The sequence below is a fragment of the Pinus tabuliformis genome, chromosome 1_2, assembly GCF_031772625.1.
Source record: "Pinus tabuliformis cultivar Carrire ecotype Pingquan chromosome 1_2, CPIR1, whole genome shotgun sequence".
In the NCBI taxonomy this organism is placed as follows: Eukaryota; Viridiplantae; Streptophyta; class Pinopsida; order Pinales; family Pinaceae; genus Pinus; species Pinus tabuliformis.
This window is the reverse complement of record NC_142298.1, coordinates 997606884-997615519: the sequence shown is the minus strand read 5'-3', so window position 1 is coordinate 997615519 and position 8636 is coordinate 997606884.

The following is an 8636-nucleotide window of genomic DNA, read 5'->3' as shown; positions in this document are numbered from 1 at the left end:
ACATTCATATATGTTCTTGGTTCTCTTGTTGTTATTTGCATGGGTTTTTTTAAGTGTGATAATGTTCTTTAGCCTTTCGTTGCCATTTCTAGATAGTCATGGTGTGTTGGTGGATTGTTAGATGGATTCAAAATTTAGTGAGATGGTCTCTAAATAAAAATGAATGTCATAGTAATCCCTGAACCAAACAATGAATCATGGTAAATACACATATTGTGTGCCTCAGTGGGCCTAGGAATCCTCGACCGGTGAATGCAATGATACATGGTAAATCCTATAGGTGTGTGCCCTTGATGAGGCCTAGGAATCCTCGACTGGTGTATGGCGGGATATACAGTAAAACCTAGAGGGTGGAGTCTCGATTATGCCTATGAATCCTTGACCAGTGCATGACCGAATATACGGTAAATCCTAGAGACTAGGAAGCAGGAAAATTCATCATTATGTAGGTGGAGAAATCTGGTGGCCTCCATGCTTGCTTAGGGCCTAGTGATCTGGTTGTGATTGCAGTAAAGCCTGATTATATTGATGAGAGTTGAGCTGGTTTGGCCTTTGGAAGCCTTAGTTTGGTTTGGTTGTGAGTCCCACATTCATGCTTGGAATATGGAACGGGCGTGATTGGCTAAAGAAAGATTTGGTTTAGCCAATCTATGGTCCGTTAGTTTGTGGAATTCTAGAACTTGGTTGACCTATTCATTCATCAATAAGAGATCTTTCTCCTTGGTATTTATGTATAAATGTATTGGTTCACATGTGATATTTATGGCTTCTATATCTTTGTTATTTATATTGATAATATGTTGGTTATGAGTATCTCCCATGACAAACTTGATGTATGGATATCATCACGATTTGATTAGTATTTCAAATTACAATGAACATATGACCTAATAGATGATTATACAACTATTGTGATATGGCATCAGTGCTTCTTGACAAATCTCAGATAAGTATGAGAACCCTATGATTAAATATAATTTTATGACATATAGATTACACAATTGTGACATGTTTGACGATTACTTGTACTTGTATCAATGTTTGCATTAGTACCTTTTTTCCATGTCATTTTGTCATTCTTGAAGTTTTTATGAATTTCTAGGGAGTGGCCTAAGTCCTGGCTCTAAAAAAGTGGCACAAAATTTGACGTCGCTGGCATAGAACTACCTGGAAAAGTCCATAGTTGTTGGCATACCATGTTGTGGGAGTGACTAGAAGGCATTAGTTGCATGCAGGGCTTGTCATGGGAGCTATTGAGGGTCAAGGTCAATCAAATGATTTTTTGTCTTGGTGGTTGATCATCTTCAGGGGTTGGTTAGATCTTAAGGGTTCTATTGCATGTGTGGAAGTTCATATTGGTTTTGTTTGTCGGTTCCACTTCCTTAAGGAGACCTAGGAGGTTGAATCACATCATAGTAGGATCTCGTCACATGTTTACCACAGTGGACCAGTTAGCTTGGGTAAATGTGGGAGGAGGGTGTTACAAATTTATATTTTCAAATACAAAATATGTAATTAAATATAAAATATGTAATTAACGAATAAAATTGCATTAAATAGTTAATCAAAGGTGTTGAATAGAAATTGGAAATGAAAATATTTTAAAATATTTAAGAATGATTTATAGTAAATATAACAAATTATATTTAAGAATGTAATATTTATTAATATATATAATTAATTTTTATAAATTCGTAAAATTGTTGTTTTTTAAATAGCTTAGATTAGTGTGAGATATTAAGTTCATTCTAATTATTACTATCATAATTGTCTTTTTACTATGGTGAATTGGTAACTTGCTTAAATTACAAAGAATTTATGATTTGTTTTATAAGTGGGTTGGCTTAATATCTGCATGATAGGGTGTCCATTGAAATCACAACTCTATAACTATTTTTGTTTTTTTATTTGTGACATCCCATTTTACTAATCACTCCTTCTCCCAAAATAGGGGACATTAGGTGTCCATGGCTGCCCCTAATAAGGACATGGGTAAACCTAGGTTCGAACTATCAACTTTTATAATAAATTTCTTGACAATTAACCTGATCACTAATGGTTCCATAACCACTTTTACACAAACACTAATTTTTATTCCATTTGCTATAAAATTACTTTGAGTTGGAGAAGTGAGACTATCTTAATTCATAAAATATTTTTTAAATCCCTTTTAAAATTATATTTGAAACCTTGTGAGGAAATCATATCCTAATATTATATTTATGATTATTTATCCCAAATACATTTTACAATAAACTCATCATACCCTCACATAGAATACATTACATGAGAATTTCATGGAAAAATGATGCATTACAAAAACATGAATATGACCTAAGTTGACAATATTAATATGGTCATAATATTTTTATTACATATGTCTCAATACAATACAAAAAGATAAGGAAAACTAAGAACACATATTAATATGTCCTACGTAATAAGTACATTCATCTCTATTTTTGTATTTTTATTACTAATTAGCTAGATTCATCTTAAATCTGATATCTTAAATCCCAGTCCACCAAATGCTCATAAAGATCAAATCCGGAGTTTAAATATCTCAGCTAAAATAATGACATAATGACGAAGTTTAAATATATCTAACCTAAAGTAAGGACATAATGACATTGTATAATGGATTTCCTCAGACATAAACACTTTAAATTTATACATCCATTTTTTCTTAAATCTTAAAGTTTAATGTTAATCAACATAACACTACATTATATAATGCGTCCACCGATCCGCACAATAATAAAAACGTTGCTCCTAAATGACAAAAGGAATCCATTCATTTCGATTAAGATTAGTCAAAAATTAGTTTTGACATCATTATTGAATAATGCATAACATAAACTTCGTGTAAACCGTAAAAATAGCTGGCAGAAGGATGTAAGTTCTGTAACCCAAAGCATCATTCAAATGCATTGTAGTGAGCATTTTATGTGGGAATTTATTTCATGTTTAGATGTAATAGTGAAACTCGGTGACTATAGTTGAGAATATATTTAAACACCTCTTAATTAAATTTTTCTATTTCAACTTAATGTGCATTATATTTTGTTAATTTTTTTAATTGATTGTTTAGATTGATTCTTAAGACAATATGTTCACATACTCAGTATATGTTTCATCGGAATGCTATGGTTTTTAATAAATTTAAAAATAATAATGTCTGAATGGCCATCAATTTGGATTTTCGAAGCATATTTAATTTTAGAATAACTTCCTTAAATCTTGGTTGTAAAGGATGAAAATCTTTAATACTTTTGTTTCTTTATCAAGACCTAGAATTCTTAAGGGTTAAGTAAAATCAAAGTTAATTAATAATAATATTTTTGTTGCAATAGTTAATAATAATTTTTTGTTGCAATAGTATTTTTTGGTTATATATTTATGAATGATATATACAAATGAAACTTTCAGCTATATAAACCATAAATCAACCACATTAATATTTTTAATATGATTATACTAATTCTACTCTATATAATATTAATAATAATATATATTAATAGTAATGTGCGTAATGAGTCTGGAGGTGTGTTGGCATAATAACTAATTGGTAGAAAATTCGAAGTGTCCATTAAATATCGGTTGGAGATGCGATTGCCATTACACCAAAACCCGCAGGTGTTAGTAAACAGAGACATCGCTAGATTTAAGCACATGCCACGAAACACACTGAGAGCATTAGATCATTCTTCTACACCGCCATTAATGGAAAGCACAACAATATCCAACATCAAATGCTCTTTGTTGGAGTCATGTAACTTTTCTAACTAATGTGTTGCTAAAAATTCAAAATATCCATTAAATGCATTGCTAAAAATTCAAAATATCCATTAAATGTCCACCGTCGAATGCTCTTTGTTGGAGTCATGTAACTTCTCTAAGAAATGCATTAGTGGAAAATAAACCCCGAATCTAAGTTGTAATCGTCATCATTTAACAAATCCATTTTCATAACAGTAACCGCTGGCTCAGTGTAATAAAACCTGCACTTTATACACACCTATGATCGTTTCGTTAATAACAGAGATTTTTGTGGTGAGTAGATTTTTAGGTGGATGTGAATCGATAAATGTTGGTAAAGATTGTCTTATTATAAATGCATAATAATAAGAATTAACAGATACACACCTGTGATCGTTTTGTTACTAATAAATAGTTATTTGTGGTGGATAATTATCTGTAAAGATTGTCTTGTTGAATTGTCGAATTCTTTAAAAAAAAAATGAAGGACAATAGTTTGACTTTGATCTTATACATTAAATTTCCGAAATTTGCGGTGACCTGAATTGTAATGCATACCCACCAAAATGTCTCGGCCATAGATTGGGATGGTCTGGATCAATTGCGACTTGGCTATCATTCATCGATTGTTTGTAAACTTATAGGAAGATCCTGTGTTCTGTACAGAATAAAAAAATGGTTTGAGTTTGAATAAAATGCAACATTTTTAAAGATAAACATTATTGAACTTAGAGGCTTATTATAAAGTCGAGTATGAGATCATTTGTAATTTCATCGGTGATCAGTAGGTGTAATTTTATCAGTGATTAATAAAGAGTGTAATTTTATTTGTGTTTAATATAGGGTAGTGTTTAATATTAAAAAGCCAAATTATATAATTAAAATATATATATATATATATATATATATATATATATATATTTGGTTAGTTATATTTAAAATTGTATCTTTTTCAAAGAAAAAGAAAGTTATATTCAGTCTCAAAAAAGATACATTTTCTTCATGATGAATCTTTCAAAACAGCTACATATCGGAGATAGTAACATGTGCATTCTAGTTGAGCATGCAATCTTATGAATATTCATCCCTATAACCAGTCCATATAGCTATTATGACCTATAATATATAGAAGATATCATAAAGATCTAATGTACTAGATAAAGTCATGCATGGTTGATAATAGACAATGTACTGAAATCTGAATTGTTTCAACTAGTTACTAATAGACACAAAGAAGGTCCATCACATAATAAAAAAGAAGAAATATATCTGGGTGAGTAGTATTATCTCGGTAGTGGCAGCACCCCGGCCTCCATGCAAGTATCTCCCATCTTGATCTCAATGTCTAAGCCATGCAGTTTGTCCATAATGCCCTTTTTGGTGAGACTGTTCACATCTAGATTGAACTCCCTGCTATTATGTTCAATCGAGGAGTGATGGGGTGAACTCCAGAGTGATGTGATTTGTTGTAAACAACCTTGAAGTGTGGGCTTGTATATGGTAGCCTGACCGCAGACGTAATCAATGATGATCTTGGAGTCCCAAAATATGTGAATAGTAGGAATATCCAAGAAATTAGCAAACCAGAGTAGGCCCCATAATGCCATTGCCTCTGCCTTTGTATCAATGCCTTTACCCACACCCCAGTGAACATGATATGCCTGCTCAGGTGAAAATAGGATCAAGAAACCGCATACGCATGTGCTACTTTGTGATGCACCGTCAAAAAACCCCTCAAGGTATATGATCTTTGGGCATGTTTTTGTTTATTTAGACTTTTTAGTATTCATGCCCATTTGTAGTTCATATGAGATCGTGCATCTGATTCTTTCCATCACCAAGGCACTATTATATCTGTAGTTGTTGAAGATAATGTTTTTCCTCCATCTCTAGATATCCCAAAGGAAAATAGGGGGAATATAACGTTAGGTAATGTGTTGCTGACTCCACCATTCAAGACAGTCAGGCATGCAAGTGAACTGTGGGAGTTGGAGACCATATATGGCAGCTAGATTTCACTAAATTTTAGAAACAACAGGACACATCATGAACAGATGTCAATTATCTTCTTCAGCATTCCTGCAAAGAATGCAAATCCTAGGACTAGACCAATTTCCTTTTTGAAGGTTTTCCCATGTCAAATCTTTATTTCTCAAGACTAACAAGAGAAAAGAGTGTTTTTTGTAGGGATGTGAGAATTCCAAAATTTAGAAAACCAGCATACCTCAGGATGTATGGTGTCCCAACAACAAAGTTGGCGATATGCATCTTCCACCATGATGTTGTCGCCCTTCGTTTTTCCCCTCCATACAATCGAATCTCTTTCCACATCTCTGCAAATTCTGGTCAGCTATAGTTGTGTGCGGATCTCTTCCCAATCGTCTGTGTTCTATCTAAACAACCCAAGTTCTGCAGAGCATTTCCAATTTGGGAAACTGTTTTTCGAAGTCGAAATGACTTGTTCCCAGAAGTATATTCCACTGTTGCTAAGACCATGTCGAAGGGAGGGGATCCGAGATTTTGTCAATATCATCAAGGCCCCGGATGTAATCCTGTCCAATAGCAATGTGGTGTCCAGTACCTAGTTTCCATGAGAGAAGTGATAGAAAATAATGATGGATCTTTGTAAAGCTGTGCCAGATAGCTGAGGCAGTGTTGCAGCCAATACATCCCCAATGCATCCAAACCATAAAGTCGATGTCCTTAAGGTATTTATGTTTTATGATTGAACTCCAGGTGTCGTATCCAAAGATCCCTCGCCATAAATATTTGAGCAGAAGATCATAGCCAAATCTCTTCAAATGCAATATGCCCCAGCCTCCCAGCCACTTCGACATGGAGATATGATCAATTTTGGTAAGATGATATTTATGCTTTTGCCACATTCCTCGACAAGATGAAATTAGCAATGATCCCATTTAATTTTTTGATGATGGTGATGGGTAGATGGAATAAGTGTGCTCAGTACACACCCATTTGAGTTATCACAACCTAAGTTAGAGTGAAGCGACCTCCCATAGAAAGGCATCTAAATTCCCAGCCTAAAATTTTCTGATAGAATCAGTCAACAAGCCACTGCCAATCTAGGATCATGTAATTTCATGGCGTAATATGGAAGCCAAGATATTTCATACCTCTAGACATATGCTCAGAAGCAACCCCAAACAAACTCTAAATGTGATTTTTTTGTTTATTGATATTACAACTCAATATAGAGGATCATCCTTAAGTCAATTCATGTCCATCCATTCCTCGAATATTCCTTGATACAAAAGAGATATGGAAAAAAAATTATACTCTCACTCTTTGTTAGAACTAAAATATTTCCATGTCAATATGAAATAAGATAATTTTATATCAACTTTTAAAATTCTTTCCAATATTTAAAACAAAAAATAAATAAAGTTGATATTATTTATATTTTAATTAAGTAAATCATTTTAATATCCACATTCACTAACTTAGTTTAATATCGACTTTAGAATATATATATATATATATATATATATATATAGATATATATATCAACAGCAATAAAATATTTCAATCTGAAATAATATTGAAATGTATTTAAAACTAGCATCTGCACCCAATGTTGCAAAGGAAATGCCATAAGGAATAAATTGAGGAACCATCGTGACATGTAAATGGTCATCGAAAATAAGAATTAATAAAAACGATTGCAAGAAAAGTGGAAGATATAGGTAAATGATTTACATTATCTGAATTTTATAGACATTATAATGTGTGTAACAAAGATTGGCTCTTGATCTTCTAATATATTTTTGTAAGTTTCAATAAAAAAATTATAAGAAGTAACTTATAATGGATTACACTTTCAATTTTCCACATAGTATCTCTCCAAGAAACATCCATATGAAAAGGAGATGTCGTACAATACCTCTTATCCATCTTTATTAAGTCATTACATTCATGTAGTGGGCATTTACAGTTTCTAGACGTAGATTTTGACTTAAGGAAAATGAAAAACTTTGATATCGTCAATTGACATAGAACATGGAACCTACACTAAAACTATATTATTCATTCCAATCAATATTTAATAATTAATGATTGCCACAATTTTTATTTTTTTCTTTTATCTTGGCACAAATCAATCTCTACTTTGGTACCGTGTTCGGTTTTTAGTCTGTCGGTGTTAAAATGTCGCCCCCTCATGTCACGTTCTCTATCGTGCAGAGGTAAATTTTGTCCATATTTTTATCCATCTTAACATATTATAAGATTTCTAACAAAGGTTAATGATGCTAGCCTAAGCTGCATATACCCCAATGATGCAGCCTAAGCCGCATATACCAACAGTATGCAAATAAAATTGCATGTCACACTATGTCTCCCAGGAATTCTAAGATTCCATACTTAGGAAACCTTCCATAAGTCAAGGTTTAACTCTCTTTAATTAAATGCTTAAGTGGAAACATTTCAGTTAACTATCCAAAGTCTTAACTTTAATAAACCTTTGAGCGGAACCTTATAACCTTTCATAATCTTTGGTTAATTCTTATTACCTGCACATATTTACCATACCATGGATTTAGACTTTGGTTAAACTCAACCTTAACCCATAAAATGTTAATCTGCTTAGTTCTATTATAATTTTTGTATAATAGAAATATCTCATAAACCACACTTAAACCTTACCTTTTTGCCATTCCACAAACCTTTTCACATACATCGATGCTCTACTTAGCACGTTAAATATCCATTGTTAATCTCATTCCTTGATCCGATGATTATCGTGGCACTCGATCATCAACTAACCCAGATCATGTCCACCATTGATCTGTTCTGCCCAATCCAATAGTTGTCGAGTCAATCGATCACCAACCAGCTTGACTGATCTCCACCATTGATCA